The sequence below is a fragment of the Cupressus sempervirens genome, chromosome 10 (genome assembly GCF_028749045.1).
Source record: "Cupressus sempervirens isolate cs-2001-9-10 chromosome 10, ASM2874904v1, whole genome shotgun sequence".
Classification (NCBI taxonomy): Eukaryota; Viridiplantae; Streptophyta; class Pinopsida; order Cupressales; family Cupressaceae; genus Cupressus; species Cupressus sempervirens.
Genome location: NC_143127.1, coordinates 354,861,569 through 354,879,118, shown reverse-complemented (window position 1 = coordinate 354,879,118; position 17,550 = coordinate 354,861,569).

The following is a 17,550-nucleotide window of genomic DNA, read 5'->3' as shown; positions in this document are numbered from 1 at the left end:
CAACAGTTCATGAATCATCACTAGTGAATACTTTTCTTGCAAGTAAAATTCAAGAAAATTGGTTATGGCATAAGAGATTGGGACATCTAAAATTTGATAATCTTGCTAGGATTAGCAAGAAAAAAAAGGTTAGAGGTTTACCTCTAATCAGTAAACTGGTTAACATTTGTGAAGAGTGTGTAAAAGGAAAACAAACAAGGGCATCTTCCAAAACTAAAGAATACTCATCTAGTAAACCACTAGAACTTGTTCATACTAATCTATGTGGTCCAACTAAGTTTGTATCGTTAAATGGTGAAAAATACTTTATGTTGTTTGTAGATGACTACTCAAGAATGGTTTGGGTAGCCTTTTTGAAACACAAGTCTGAAGCTTTTAAAAGATTCAAAATCTTTAGAAAAATTGTAGAAAGGGAAATAGATCTGAAATTGAAATGTCTAATGTTAGACAAGGGTGGAGAATTCACTTCTCAAGAATTTATTGAATATTGTGAAAAATGTTGCATTAAGAGGCAGTATTCAACTACTCATGCATCACAAAAAATGGTATTGTGGAAAGAAAGAACATAACTATTAAATAAATGGCTAGAACTATGTTAAATGAAGCCAAATTACCTAACAAATACTTGAAAGAAGTTGTACATACATCTGTATATATTCTAAATAGGGTTGAGATAAGAATAAGGACTACTTACACTCCTTATGAATTGTGGCATGGTAAAACAACAAATGTAAAGAACTTTAAAATGTTTGGTTTGAAAATGTTTCATTAAAAAGGACAACGATTCTTTGGAAAGCTTTAACACAAGATCTGATGAAGGAATATTCCTTGGGTATTCTACACATAGTGAAGCTTTCAAGAGTTATAATAAAAGATTGAACAAGATTGTAGAAGCCATAAACGTAGTATTTGATGAAAGTTCATTGTTGCACAGCAATAATAATAATGATCTTGAAAACATTTCTATTCAAAGAGTAAAAACCATATCTAATGATAAAAAATTAGATGTTGTTGATTTAGATACACCCAATGAAAATGAACAAGAAAGTTGTTGAACTCCTAAAATAAAAAATACTGATTTGAAAATGACTAAAACTCCATCCAAAATTATTGCTAAAAGACATCTAGAGACTCAAGTTATTGAATATGTAAGGAGGAATCTTAACTAAAAGGAAAGTTAAAGCAGACGAGCATGCTCATATTGCTAAACATTTTTGTCTGATATAAGACTTTGAACCAAAAAATGTGACTGAAGCATTGACAAATACTTGTTGGGTGAATGCTATGATAGATGAAATTAATCAAATTGAGAAAAATAAAACATGAGAACTTGTTCCTAGACCTAATGACAAGAATTTCATAGGTGGAAAATGGGTGTTTCAAAATAAACTAAATGAAGAAGGTAAAGTAGTCAGGAACAAAGTTAGATTTTTATGTCAGGTTTATGCTCAACAAGAAGGTATTTATTTTGGCAAAATTTTTTGCACCAGTTGCGAGAATAGAATCTATGAAATTTTTTCTTGCATATGCTAGCTATAAAAAGTTCACAGTTTATCAAATGGATGTTAAAACAACATTCTAGAATGGATACCTTGAAGAGGAAGCCTATATGGAAAAACTAGAAGGTTGAATCCTCTGATAAACCTGATCATGTGTATCATCTTAAAAAGGCATTATATGGTTTAAAACAAGCTCCTAGAGCTTGGTGCTCAAGGCTGGATAAGCATCTTAATGCAAATGGTTTCGCTTGTGGTAGTGCTGATAGTACATTATATATTAAGGTTGTCAATGATGATATTTTAGCAATGAAAATTTATGTGGATGACATTATCTTTGGATCTGCCATGAAGAATTGTCAAAACATTTTTAAAATCTCATGGAATTTGAATTAAAAATATCTCCTTTAATAGAACTTATATTTTTCTTTGGCCTGCAAGTATCATAGCTTGAACATGGTTTATTTCTTTCTCATACAAAATATGCTAAAGAAATGTTAAAAAATTCAACATGACTGATTGTAAACTAGTTAGCACACCTAAGAAACTAAGTTACAAATTGGTTAAAGATGATGATTTTTCTTCAATTAATCAAACTACATATATATCCATCATTGACAGTCTCTTGTATCGTTCAACTTTTAGACCTGATATAATGCAAGCAATTTGTATGGTTTCTGAGTTTCAACCTACTCCAAAAAAGTCTTATCTTATTGTTGTTAATTGAATATTTAAATGTATTCAAAGGTACTCTTGATTTTGGTTTATGGTATCCACACAATGATTATTTCACTTTGTTTTTTTATACAAATACAGATTGGGGTGGTTCTATAGATTAAAAGAGAACTAGTTGTGCTGCATTCTTTCTCAATGATTGGTTGGTTGCCTAGCATAGTAAGAAATAGAAATGTGTCACATTATCTACCTATGGGTCTAAATTTGTTGCTGCTACACTATGTTGCACTCAGTTAATTTGGATGGATTATCAACTATCTGACTTAGGTATCCAAGTTTCAAAACCTATCACCATTTTGTGTGATAATATGAGTGCTATTCAGTTAAGCAAAAATCTTGTTTTACAATCTCAAACTAAACATGTTGTTTTGAAATTTCATTTTCTCTGTGACAAGGTCCTTGATAATGAGTTTAGTTGGTTTATATTCCTAATCAATGCCAATTTGCATATATTTTTACAAAACCTTTGTCTCGAGATAGTTTTGAGCAATTTTGAGCATGGTTGGGAGTTATCTCCCAAACTCTTTTGCACTAAACCTTTCATAATGGGGGAGTTTGATATAGTTTTTTTCTCCTATTCTGACATCTCATATGTTTAAAAGTAGTAGTATTCAATCCTTAATGCAAAATTGGGGGAGAAATTCTCTTTCATCAATTGATTATGATAGATTTAATGATTTGGCTTCGCATATTTTTTGGGTTCTTGTGACGAAAAATATTGACATCTTGTGACTACAAATATTAATAGGTACAGGGTATAGTAAGTGACTCTTGACAAGGTTTTGACACTTCCAGGTTAATGGTACCTTTGACAAGCATAATAGGCATAAGATCTCTCTAGAATACTTGAAAATGAAATGAATAAGTCCAAGTTCATGTAATATTTCATTGGCACTCTTTTGTGGCAATTGTTTTTGATCTACTTCATATATCACACTATTTTTAATAAATATGAATGTTATCATATGGGAAAATATGTATATCATTTTGTATAGATGTATCTATTTGTCCCCATATATAAAGTGTGGTGTATAAAGGAAAGCAAAATTTTGCCTCAATGAAAAATGGGGGAGATTGTTGATATTGGTTTATTTGATGCAAAATGATATAAGTTAACTTATGGTGGTATTATAATAATGTTAATGTTATTGTGGACATTTCTACCATTATGACAAAGACCATATTTGAACTGTGGTTATGTTATGATAATTACCCAAGTCTTCGAGAAGGTGGATATTAAATGCTCAATACACTTAACCTAGTCATAATGTTTCTACATGGAAACTCACTATGGTTAGATTCCAAATTTATGTAAAATCGATTTATAGTTTTGGAAAGGAAAGAATGAAAGACAAGGGTTTTTATGATTCATTCAATTTCTTGTTTCTTCCTAGGTGGCCACCATGGGAGAATATGTAAAGGTATTTGTTGGACTATGAATTTTTTTGTATCTTGGGTTCATGTGAAAAGAAGCATCACCCATATTGCTTTGTCATGGGAAAAGTATTGAATCTTTTTAAGATGGATTTCTATTGGTGAAATAAATCACATTATCTAATAGGATGATTTGTGAAGAAAATAGATGATTTTATCATAGGTATGTTTTGACACCAGGTAAGCATTCTAAAACATCTTTAAATTTAGAACCAAAGCATGGAAACTTTATAGATAAAAAGATGTTGTTGTTGTATCATTTGGAATAGGGCATTCAAGTTTATTTTGTATCAACATATATGTTTTGGATAATGGTTTATCTAGAAAGTTTTTTGAAAGCATTATAGCTACAGTGGTTATTGTTGTCTAGGTTGTTTTGTGAATGACATATAAGGAAGATTAAAGTTTTTATATATGAAAAAATAGTTCTATTGGTTACCATGTTTCTCCTAATAGTTATGTTTCATGGTAAAAGATTTTTGCTAGTTAGAGTGCAACAGTTGATGCTTTTTTTTCTTTCATCAAATGTATTTGTTGGTTATTAGATTTATGGAAAAGAAGTTCTGTATACAGTTCTATATCCTGTAACATTTATAGTTGGGTAATTGATTTAGAAATAGTTTCATTGTAATACCTTAAAATGTATTTCTATTTAAGGATGCATAGATGTGTGTGTTATGTAATTGGAAAAAGAGAAAATAAAAATACATCTATCCTTCCTTAGATACATAACATTTTGTTTATGTGAAAAAGATTCAATGTATGATTACTTATACATACAAGTGTGTGAACCACCATCGTACAGTTGTGTGCATATGTAATATCTGGTATATTAGACTTTGATAAGAAGTAAAGACAGTTATAGCTGCTATTGTAACAGAGATTTGTTACTTAATAAAGAAGGCAGGATTAATGGAGTGGTTTTTTCCCTCTATGATGAAACCATAAGGCTTTTTGAGGGTTTCCCACTTAGCACAAAAGTTTGTGTCTCTTAGATTGTGTGTTGTTTATATTATTTTTGCCATCTTTAATTTATGAGATTAATTCATATATTTATTATGATTCAAATTTAACTTCAAATGTGATACATAATTTTTAGAAACATGATTTTAAAGCTTTATTTTGATTCAACCCCCTCTCATAATAACCACTACTTCCAACAGCTACCATGAAAACTTCATAAACCCTTTAATAAAACAGGGTGCATATAAAATAAGTCAGATTAAGATGTTCAAATGACAATCGTAATAGTAGTCTTCGTGACAAGGAGGTAGCTGAGTAATAAAGCCTGGACTACTGATTTGGAGCTTTTGCTTTGATCATGACTAGCAAGTATATTACATACTCGAGCTATGTGATTATCTGCTAAGAACAAAACTGCACATGCGGTACTCATGAATAGAACACATGTGACACAAGATAAGGAAAGATTCTATTAACAAAAGCTATTAATTAGGTAATGAAGAAACCTAGAATGAAAATTGTTTCGGTCAAGAAGATATATATCTTGTTCTTTACTGGTAGCTTTCAAAAGCACTTCATTCATGACGTTATCTTGGGAGAATAGTTCTTCTCGTCGCCTTGCTCAAACATAAAGATACAAGATTCTTTACAAGGTATCACGCTCTCTGAAAATCTTACCTCTCACATTATAGTATTCGTTAAATTATTATCCTATATAATCTAAAAAAATTGAAAGAGAGAAACTTTCATTTTATTGTTTTAAATGAACTTTCAAATTTTAAATTGTAAATGGTATTGATATTGAAATATATAAATTAGAAACTAAAATTGATGAGTTATCTAATTATTAATATTAATTTGAAATATTATTTAAACTTTTTGTAATATTTTAAATTAATTATAAATAAATCTATAATAGTATTACCATTCTAAAATTATGTGCTTTGGTCTTTGACATAGTGTGAAAATATGAATTGTGCAAGATATGTTTATAAGTGCTAAAGTGAGTTTGACTAAAAATTCACATTGCTTTTTATTTAGATTATAGGTAGAGGGTCATGAATCTAGATTAAAATAGATCACATATCAACAACACCAAAAAAAATAGCTTTAGGGCATTATAGTTGAAAGCCACTACCACCACCAGTTAACAAAATCACATAAAAAAACTATACGATAGGTTATGTTCATCAAATCTAAACTAACCAAAGAAAAACAAAGGTTCAAGCTACTAAGTGACAATATAAACATATGTATGATATACCTCTTCTATCTAGCATAGAAAGAGTAGAGTTCCAATAATAAGCATCCTATCAAGACTTTACAACACAAAGTTTAGATTTACTACAAAACCTACAAACCATCACACATAGTATAATATAAAAAAGAAAAAGGAGGAGACCTTTTAGATCTTGAAAGAGTCTCCTATTTCTTTGTGAGGTTCTTAAGTTCCTTCTTCCAGTTATCAGCTTCAACTTCTTTAGGTTTTTCCTCCCTTTGTCTTTCTACATCCTTTTCTTTGCACTCTTCCACTCTTCCTACGAGAAAGTCTAAACATAATCTTGAGCACTAGATTATAAAAAACCTAAACAAAGAAGATATAGTAGAATTGACCTTGATAAGATTATATAGAGAAGCTAACATTTCCTAGAGGTCCTAGACCTAGCTCAAGAATTCATCCTCCTTACTACTCTCTTGGTTGCAAGCCATGAAATTATTTTTCATAACATCTTCCTCATAAATGACAAGGGAGGAGAAAGAAACACTAATCATCTCCTCAACATCCTCCAAATTCATAATAATTTTATGGTTTTATCCTCCTTCATACCTTTCTTCTCTTCCATTTCCTTTTTATAATCTTCATATTTAAAGTTGTCATTCTCTTCACTCCACTTTAGCTCAAACTCCTAGTTCATTTTTGGAACTAACTCTTGTTCCAAATTATTCCCTTTAGTTTCTTTATTCGTGAATCGTATGGACCTCCCCACCTTAAAAAATAATTTCATATTTTTAATTTCTTAATTTCTCCACTTTGCAACCCTCTTCCTAGGATTCAAACTCATATTCTAAATCCTCCTTGACCACATCGATAAAAGTATTGTTGTTCCTAGGTTTGGATTATGGATTTTCACAAGGTTGTGCTTCTTAGTAGGCATTTTCCATTTTTCATGGGTGGTGTGTAATAGGGTTGCTTTAGAAGATACACTAGAAGATGGTCTCTTCTTGGCTAAAGGTTGTGGGATTTTTCTCATTTTCTTTGAATTTTGATTAGGTTTAGAGCTCTTAAGAAGGGTTTTTCTATTGAACATCTCAATTTTGACAAAGCCCTTAAGTTTTGTAGAAGCTAGAGTAGTATTGGGATGGGTGACCCCTAGGAAAGTCCCAGTGATTCACCTTTGTGAGCATAACCTAGATCTAATGAGTATTAAGTATTTCATTTATTCTTGTGAGAGATGGATTCATGTGAATCACTACTCATAAAACATGAGTTAATGATTTTGACTCAAATATATACTATTAAATCTTGATAGCAATATCACAATGTGATTCACTATGAAAATTACCTCCTACTTATCAATTTATGAGCTTAAGGGGCTTTTCAATGAATGGTTCATAAGGGTATGTGCAGGATCAATGGTTTGCCAAAAATTGGGGATGTGAAAAATATGTAGTTCTAAAATGCCTCACAACATTTCAAAATCCATTTCAGCTTTTTTCGCACCCATTATGATACTAAATGAAAATAATTAAAACCTTTATAAGGCCTACTAGATCTTTGAATACCAACTCTATATGGTCAACTTTTAAAATGTCTCCAAAAATGTGTTTTTAGCTTGTCCTTGTGTGTTTTTTACTTCAAACATGTAGTTGACAACTTCTTTTTCACCAAAATTTGTTGAAATGAAAAGGGTTTCTTAAAAATGTTCTTATCTTTTCTAAAATGTAAGGTTTGTCAAATTACAAGTTTAGTAAGTAATTATTACTTATTTTCTAATGGAATTAAGTATAAAGTGGTGACTGACACACTTGTTGAAAAATAACTATAACTTTCAAATGGTACAACATTTTTTATATCCAAAAGATGCATCACATCCTAAGTTTTTTCTACTATAAGGAAAAGAAAAATAAAATCTGGACATCTTTGAATTAGTTAAGGTGGCCAGACACAAGAGTTTTTTATTAAAAAAATACTAAAATAGAAAATAGAAAATTAATAATTTATTTAAAATAAAAAATACCCAAAAATATGCCTCACATCTAGGCATGAGTCTGCGTCTTATATCTACAATATCATTTAAAAACATTATCATTTGATTTTAAGGTGGTCAAAGATACACCTACTTCTTATTTTTCGTTGGAAATATGAAAAGAGTAACTAAGAGGGGGGGTGAATTAGTTACTACTAAAATAAATCCCAGATCCTTTAGATGTCAACAATAAAATTGATTACTACTATTTCTTAGTAAACACATAGAGAATGTTGTCACTTAGTAAATATAGAGTGTGAAATACTTTTGGTAGATCTTAAAACATTAATAGTAATTTCATGAACACATGAGGCACCAGGACCTAACATGGAAATCCAATTTGGGAAAAACCACCAATGTAACTAATTACTATATTTCACTCTTCTAAAGTAAGCCCTATTAGGAGCCAACCCTATTAAAGGTTACAAAATAAAATGTTAGGTGTGACCCTGTTAGAGGATTTAACCAACCTGCTAGGATTGACCTTGCAAGAGGTCTTAAAAAAATTCAATAGAATTGCCACCTTGTTAAAGGATTTACAACTAGCTATTAAACCAACTCTGTTAAGCGATTTTAGATCACTACTACAATGGTTAGAGAGTAATAATGAAATGACCTAATTGTGATGCAACTAAATTGCTGAATCCAGATCTCTTTTCTACTTAAACTTGATCCTTCTTGATCGAATTTTACTTTTCTACTCCACAAGGATACTTACTTATCCTTTAAGTTCACTCCCTCTCTTTTCTTCAATTCAATCAACACACTTGCACACACACTAGAAATCTCATCTTGACCTTTTATTTATACCATCTAGATTGTCAAGTTAGCCCAAATTCAAATTATAATAACCAATATTCATCATCATAGTTAGCTAGAATTAATACATAAAGTAATTAAGCTTTATAAGCCAAAATAAGAAAAATCTTTCGTAAGCTGACCTTGCTCGATAGAAACTAACTTTGGAATGATTTCCTATGTTAACCAACATAAGCTTGGTTAACACTGTAAACTTGCAAAAATCTTTTGGCAACTGAGTGAACTCAATGAATACTAAGTCTCTCCAACTTTCCTTTCATTAACCAAGTGTGCTTGGTTAACACTCTTTTCTATCTCAATTCCTTTGACACCTAAGTGAGCTTTGTAGACATTGTCATCTATTGAGAGTAAACCTATGAACACTTAGTAGACAAGGAAAACTATCTTCACTGACCAAGTGAGCTCGATAAGTATTGTTTGTCAATTGATATGACATTTTTGTAACATCAAAGACAACACATAATTAATCAATTGTATCCAAAAATATTCCTCTTTGGCATTGATGAAAACACAACATGTCATAGCATAATAAAATTTTGAAAATAAGACTCCCTTTGATAGAAAGTTTCTTTGTCTTTGATTTGTAGAAGAACTTCTCCTTTATGATGTATTCTTCCTTTGCATACCTTCTTTTTAGACTTCACCCTCTACAAAATTTTAGAAAGATAAAGATCTGATAGTAAACTTCTCCCTCTTTCACAACACATGCCAAAGACAACACATGCCAAATTTGTATCAATTTACCTTGAGTATTGATTCATACACAATATTCTCTTGATTATGTTGCATCAACTAATTGATCTTTAACTTGGTTCTAGCTGATGCATCACTAATCTTTATTTAGTGAGCTTTAGATAGAGGAATGACCCCTAGCTTACCTCTTAGATACAAGAATGCATCCTTAGGTAACAACTTGATGAATATGTTTGCATTTTGTTCTTTTGTATGGACATATTCCAATTTGATTTCTTTGTCTTGCACCAGCTCTTTACCAAAGTGATATTTTATAGCAATGTGCTTTGTTTTTGAATGCATCACTAGGTTCTTTGATATGTTAATTGCACTAGTGTTATCTCAATACATGACTATTGGCTCTTTGATTTCAACCTTCATTCTTTCCAGCAATTGTTTGAACCAAACAATGTTAGAACAATTCACTACTGCTGCAACATACTCTACTTCTACTATGGATTGGGATGTGTAGTTTTTCTTCTTACTTGTCCAAGATACCAACCTTTTACCAAGAAAGAAAGCTCCACCACTTGTGCTTTTTCTGTCATCAAGATTTCTTGCCCAATCAACATCAGTAAATACCTTTAGGTCTAAGTTTCCTCCAAGTTTGTTCCATAAACCATAGTCTTCAGTACCTTTCAGATATCTCAATATTCTTTTGATTGTCATCATGTGATTCTCTCTAGGTTTTGCTAAGAAATTTTGCCACTATCCCATCTACTAAGGCAATATCAGGCCTTATGTGAACTACATACTGTAATTTTCCAATCATTGATCTATATAAGGTCTGATATACTTCTTTAGAATCATCATCTTTGGTAAGCTTGATTCTAGTACACATAAGGGTACCAACTAGTTTAGAATCTTCCATACCAAACTTCTTGAGTATCTCTTTTACATACTTTGATTGGGTGATATAGATACCAATTGTGTTCTGCTATATCTGCAATCCAACAAAGAATTTTATTTTACCAAACATGGACATCTCAAACTCTTTGTTCATTTGTTTTGAAAATACTTTGCATAGGTCATCATTTCCTATAAATAGAGTACCATCCACAAGTATCTTTGCCAACAAAATTTTGTTATCCAGTCCTTCCTTGATATATAGACTACTGTTCTCATTTCTTCTCTAAAAACCAATCTGTATCAAGTAGTTATGTAGTCTTTCATGCTAGGTTCTAGGAGCTTTCTTGAGACCATAGAGCTTTGTGTAATTTAAAAACCATATCCCTTTTGTTAGGATCAACAAAACCTTTTGGTTGTTCAATGTAGACTTCTTTATCAAGAATTCCATTCAGGAATGTAGATTTAACATCCATTTGATATACTTTGAATCCTCTATGGGCAGAATATGCAAGTAGGGTTATAACACCTTCTAATCTTTCAATAGGGGCAAAAGTCTCACTATAATCAATTCCTTCTTCTTGAGAATAGCCTTTACACACTAATCTAGCTATGTTTCTTAATACTTGTCCATCTTCATTCAACTTGTTTCTGAATACCCATTTTGTTTCAATCACATTTTTATCTTTAGGCCTAGAAACAAGAGTCCAAGTTTTGTTCTTTTCTATCTATTCTATTTCTTCATTCATTTCCTTAATCTAACTTTCATTTTCTATAGCATCCTTAACACTTCTAGGTTCAAAATCAGCAAGTAAACATGTACCTTTCAATTTTCTTCTTGTCATAGTACCTTCTAATTTATCTCTAATAATCTAATTAGGTACATGATGCCTTCTGACACATTTGGCCAATACAGGTTCTTTAACTTTTGAATAAATTGCATTGTCTTCATTTTGAATTTCAACTTTAGGCTCAAGTCATTTAGACTTGGTGGACATTGGCTCGGTAGCTTTAGAATGAGACTCAGGTCCCTATGACTTAGTTCATACTTCTTGCAACTCAGTAGCTATGGAAGACATGGGAGGTGAAGTATCCTTATTGTTAGATATGCTTGGCAATGTATCAAGTTCAAAATAAACAAATCTTTTGTAATCTACTGGTTCCCTTTTGCTTTCTTCTTCCGTCTTTTCTACAAACCCATCAATTCTCACATGTACACTTTCTATGATTTTATGAGTAGACAAATTCAAACATTTATACGCCTTACTTCTACAGGAATATCCTAAGAATATACCTTCATCACCTTTCACATCAAACTTTCCTTTTTTAGACTCTTTCAAGATATAACATTTATTGCCAAATACTTTCAAGTAACTTACATTGTGTTTGTAGCCATACCATAATTCATAGGGTGTTTTATGTGAGTCCTTCTTCAACTATACTCGATTCAAAGTATGAACTACAATGCTGATGGTTTCCTTCTAGTATTTGATTACAACATTATTTTCAATCATTAAAGTCCTTGCACAATCCATAATGGATCTGTTTCTTCTTTTAGCTATTTCATTCTTCTCAAGAGTGCCAAGGGAAGATACTTGCCTTTTGATTCCTCTTTCAATGCAAAAATGATTGAATTCATTGGAGATGAATCCACCACCTCTATTTGATCTTAAGTATTTCAATCTTTTTCCTATTTCTTTTTCTACCTTGCTAGATAACATTTGAATTTCTCAAATGCTTCTGACTTTTCTCTAAGATACATAATAGTCATCATTCTATAGTAGTCATCAACAAAAAGAATAAATAATTTTTCTTCACTATAACTTTCTATTCCAATGGGTCCACACAAATTAGTAAGCGCAATTTCCAGGTCATCCTCAAATTGATAGTTTTTGCTCTTAAAACTAGTCTTTCCCATTTTGCCAATTTGACAATTTTTGCACAATCCAACATCTAGTTTCTTCAAACTAGGGATACCTCTAACATTTTTGAATTTTCTTATCTTGACCATATTATCAAAATTTACATGACATAGTCTTATGTTCCATAACCAACTTTCTTCCATTTGAGGAATAAAACTTGAGCAATCACCAAGATCAAGATAAAATAGGTTACCTCTTATTTGTTTGCCGAATCCAATCAAATTCCCTTTGTCATCCAATAGTCTTGTCTTTCCATGCATGAATTCTACCTTGAATCCAATGTTGATTAGCTGTGCCATAGTTAGTAGGTTATTCTTTAGTCCTTCAACCCAATAGGCATTTTCACATACAAGTTTATTGGTAAATGAGATTCAACCATTCCCTTTTATGCAACAAGGTTTATTGTTTCCAAACCTTACACTACCTCCATCATAGTGTTCAAAGTGTTCAAATTTTGTTTTGTCTCTAGTCATGTGATGTGAACATCCACTATCTATGATCCATGTGTCATTTTTCCAAACATGAGAGATAAGTGCCATCTTATCTTCTTCTTCATTAGATTCATCTTTTATAACAATGTACACTATTTCATCTTCACTGTTATTAGAATCTTTAGCCATAAAACAAGTCTTCTTACCTTTGTCTTTTAAAGATTTGTGACTTTTGGATTCCTTCTTGCCTTTATACTTGTGGCTCTTCTTCTCATTGTTTCTTTCTTTGTTTGAGCACCTGGCAGCAATATGAGCAATTTCTTCACATGAAAAGTAGATTAAAGGAACTTTACCTTACTTTCCTTTGCCTCTAGATTTTTTTTGTAAGTAAAGATTCAACAACTTCAAGATCATTATTAAAACTTTCTTTTATTTCCTCTTCACTTTCTGACTGAATGTCATTTATTTTCTTGCCTTTCTCTTTGAGTGGAAGTTTAACTTCAAATGCAAACTCAACATCTTTGGAAGCTGAAACATAATTGTCAAAGTTGTCTAGCTCAAAAGCTATTAGTCTTCCTACTAGTACATCCAAACTTAACTTGTGATTTGGGTCACATCTCTTTTCTTGAATAGTAGATACTCTAATTACATAGATAGGAAGCAATTTTCTAAAAACTTTACTTACAATGATTTCTTCCTTGATTTCTCCTTTAGAAGCTCCGATTGCACTGAAACTAGCTTTGATTCTTTCCACATATTTGGCAACATTTTCATCTTCTCTCATTTTCATATGATCAAACTATCCTCTAAGGCTCTTTGCTTTGTCTCTCCTTGCATTTCCATCACCACCGTAGATATCCTTTAGCTTGTTCCACATATCAAAAGCATTTTTATAGTCTTTGATCTCATCAAGTTCATCATAGCTGAGAATAGATGCAATATCAATTATCATGATGTTATGGTTCTTTTTCTCAGCAAGATCTCCAATAGATAATGTACCAGTGGGAGTTTTTTATTCTTCATCAAGGTATTTGCAACCTAAATCACTAATGGTGGATAGATGAAGCCTCATGAGTCCTTGCCATGTTGAAAAGTTGTCTTTATTTAGCTTTGGAATCTCTCTCTTGTAAGACATCCTGATCTTTAGCTTAGGTTCTTGAAACCTTTTCTATAAGCACACAAAACTATGATACCAATTGTTGGAAATATGAAAGGAGTAACTTGGGGAGGGGGGGGGGGGGGGGTGTGGGTGAATCAGTTACCACTAAAATAAATCCCAAATCCCTTAGATGTCAACAATAAATTGATTGTTGTTGTTACTCGGTAAACACATAGAAAATGTTGTCACTTAGTAAATGTAGAGTGTGAATTACTTTTGGTAGATCTTAAAACATTAATAGTAATTAACTTGCAAGCATAAGAGAAATGATATGAACACATAAGACACCAGGATTTAACATGGAACCCCAATTTGGGAAAAACCACCAATGTAACTAGTTGCTATTTTTCACTTTTTTGAAGTGAGCCCTATTAGGAGCCAACCCTATTAAAGGTTACAAAACACACTATTAAGTGTGACCCTGTTAGAGGATTTAATCACCCTACTAGAAGTTTCCTTGCAAGAGGTTTTAAAAAGATTCAATGAAATTGCCAACTTGTTAGAGGATTTAAAACTAGCTATTAAACCAACTTTGTTAAGAGATTTTAAATCACTACAATAGTGGTTAGAGAGTAATAATGAAATGACCTAATTGTGATGCAACTAAATTTTTGAATCTAGATCTCTTTTTTGCTTAAACTTGATCCTTCTTGATCAAATGTTACTTTTCTTCTCCACAAGGATACCTTCTTATCCTTTAAGTTCATTCCCTCTCTTTTCTTCAATTCAATCAACACACTAGAAATCTTATCTCGACCTTTTATTTATACCATCCAGATTGTCAAGTTGGCCCAAATTCAAATTACAATAACTAATATTCATCATCATAGTCAGCTAGAATCAATACATAAAGTAATTAAGCTTCATAAGCTAGAATAAGAAAAATTCTTTGTAAGTTGACCCTACTTGGTAGAAACTAACTTTGGAATGATTTCCTGTGTTAACCAATAGAAGCTTGATTAACACTATGACTATGACCTTGTAGAAATCCTTTGGCAACCAGGTGAACTTGGTGAATACTAACTGTATCTAGCTTTCCCTTCATTAACTGAGTGAGCTCATTTAATATTCATTTCTATCTTAATTTCTTTGATGCTCAAGTGAGCTTAATAGGCACTGTCATCTATTGAGAGTAAACCTGTGAATGCTCAGTAGACAAGGAAAACTATCTTCACTAACCAAGTGAGCTTGGTAAGCATTATTTATCAATTGATATGAAATTTGTGTAACATCAAAGGGTCAGTGGAAGAAGTTAGGTCTCACTTTTGGCCAAAAAGCGGAAGTGTTTTTCCTATTTTTGAGGTATTTTGTCAATTGATGCCAAAATTTGAGCCATTTAGAGATTAAATATAAAAAAACTTTAGAAATAAAAATTGTAGTGCTTGGAATCTTCTTTTTGAATATGTAAATTATTGTACTAATACATTAAAATTCAAAATTTTAACCAATTAATTTTTATTTTTTCAGATAAGGCCTAGTATTTTACAAACTAAACTCAATTTCCTAGAGAGTCTTTTCTCTCAATTTTTTTATATAAAGTTTATAACAAGTAGAAAATTGCACATCAAATTGACATAACCCTAATTTGCTAATATTTTAATGCCACTTAAGAGCATAGTTTGGTTGACCATGATCTTGCACATACCCATAAGACACAACACTTGCTAAAGGTTTTTGAAATGGGGTTTCAAGAAGAGTGGTTTTAACCATGGAGGAAATTCCATAGTTAAGAATTCTCAAGATAGAGTATTACTAGGATGGGTGACTTTCTAGGAAGTCTTGGTGCTTCACATTTGTGAGCATCACCTAGATCCAATGAATTCTAAGTGTTTTATTTATTCTCATGAGATATGGAATTTTTTGAATCACTATACTCATGAAGCATGAGTCAATGATTATGAGTCAAAAGCTACATAGTTAAATCTTAATAGCAATAAAAAAATTTGAGTTGTTGTAGAAACTACCTCCTTAATGAGCTTGGGGATTTCTATTGAATAGTCTATAAGGATCAACACTTGGTGAAGGATTTGAAAATCGGGTTCCAATAAGAGTGGGTTTAACCATGAAGGAAACTTTTTAGTTAAGCACATTGAAGATGGAGTAGTAGTGAGGTGGGTGATCTTTTGGGAAGTCTAAGTGCTTCACCTTTGTGAGCATAACGTAGATCTAAAAAGTGTTGAGTGTTCCATTTATTCTAACGAGAGATAGAATCTTTGGAATCACTACTCATTGAATTTATTCCCATCGATGGTGAATAGGAACTAGCTAAGCAAATTTGAGGCCATTGATTTATCTTAACTTTTCCAATAAGGTAATAAATAATAGATTGGAGGTCCTATCCAAAGTGGGCACTCCACCTTAGATCAAATTTTTGAAGAGGAGGTATATTCTTGAAAACCTCCTAAAAAGTTGGGAATCAAACCAATATGTTACTATGTTGGCTTGTTGCTTTGAATTTTTTCCATATGACCATATAGAATGGAACTTTACCCATATAATGTTGGAGGATTTAAGGTTTCCATAGAATTTCTCTCATAGATGATTCACACCTTATGTAGGAAAAATATTTATGCTTGAGGTTAATAGAACTAGATTTGATCCCTTCTAGTTTTCCAAATATATCAGGAAAGGATTCCCCCTTGCATCTACTATTTTTGTACTTGTTGTTGATATTGTGTTCTACCCACTAAGGGATGATAGGTTTCCCCCACCCATGAAGGAAATCACTCTCTCTAATTGTGAGGGCTTGTCAAATATTTAGTTCATGGAGTTTACTATTGTTTTTTTTTCCTTCTAAATTTCAAATAATAAAATGTGTATCCATTGATGAGCAATATGAACTTTCTCTTCTTCTTCTAGTGTGATTTCTAAGTTCTTATTATTGGATGGAATTGTTGGAAATATAAGAGGAGTAACTGAGAGGGAAAGGGTGAATAAGTTACTAAAAAATATATCCTAGATCCCTTTTGATGTCAGTACAAAATGCAAACAAATAACTGAATACTATTGAAGCTTGGTAAACACACAGAGTGTTGTAACTTGGTAGTAACTGGATTAGTTTAGTAAAAAATTAACATCTAAACCATTAGATGTCATCTATGATTATCATTATTTTAACTTAGTTTCAAACACATAAAAAAATAGCATGAACAAATTTGACACTAGGATTTAATGTGGAAACCCAATTTGGGAAAAACCACCAATAGCAACTAGTTATTGATTTTCACTTTTTTGAAGTGAGCTCTATTAGGAGTGAACCCTGTTAAAGGTTACAAAACACACAGTTAGGTTTGCACCTATTAAAATATTTAATCACCCTAGTAGGAGTGGCCTTGTTAGAGGTCTTGAGAACAATTCAATGGAATTGCCACCTTGTTAGAGGATTTTCAAATAGTTGTTAAGCCAACTCTATTAAGAGATTTAGATCACTGCTACAAGGATTAGAGAGTAACAATGAAATGACCTGATTTGAATGCAACTTAATTGCTGATTTTATATCTCTATTTTGGCTTGTCCTTGATCCTTCTTGATTGAATATGACTTTGTTGCACCACAAGGATATTTTTATTATCCTTCAAATTCCTTTCTTTCACTTACCAATAAATCTTCAATTACACCACCATAATTCACACATTCTCTTGCACTCACTTGCACACTTTCTTGCACACTTTGAAATCACAACTTGACCTAATACTTATACCTTCCATTTTGTCAAGTTGGCTCAAATACAACTTACAATAATCAATATTTATCACCTTAGTTAAA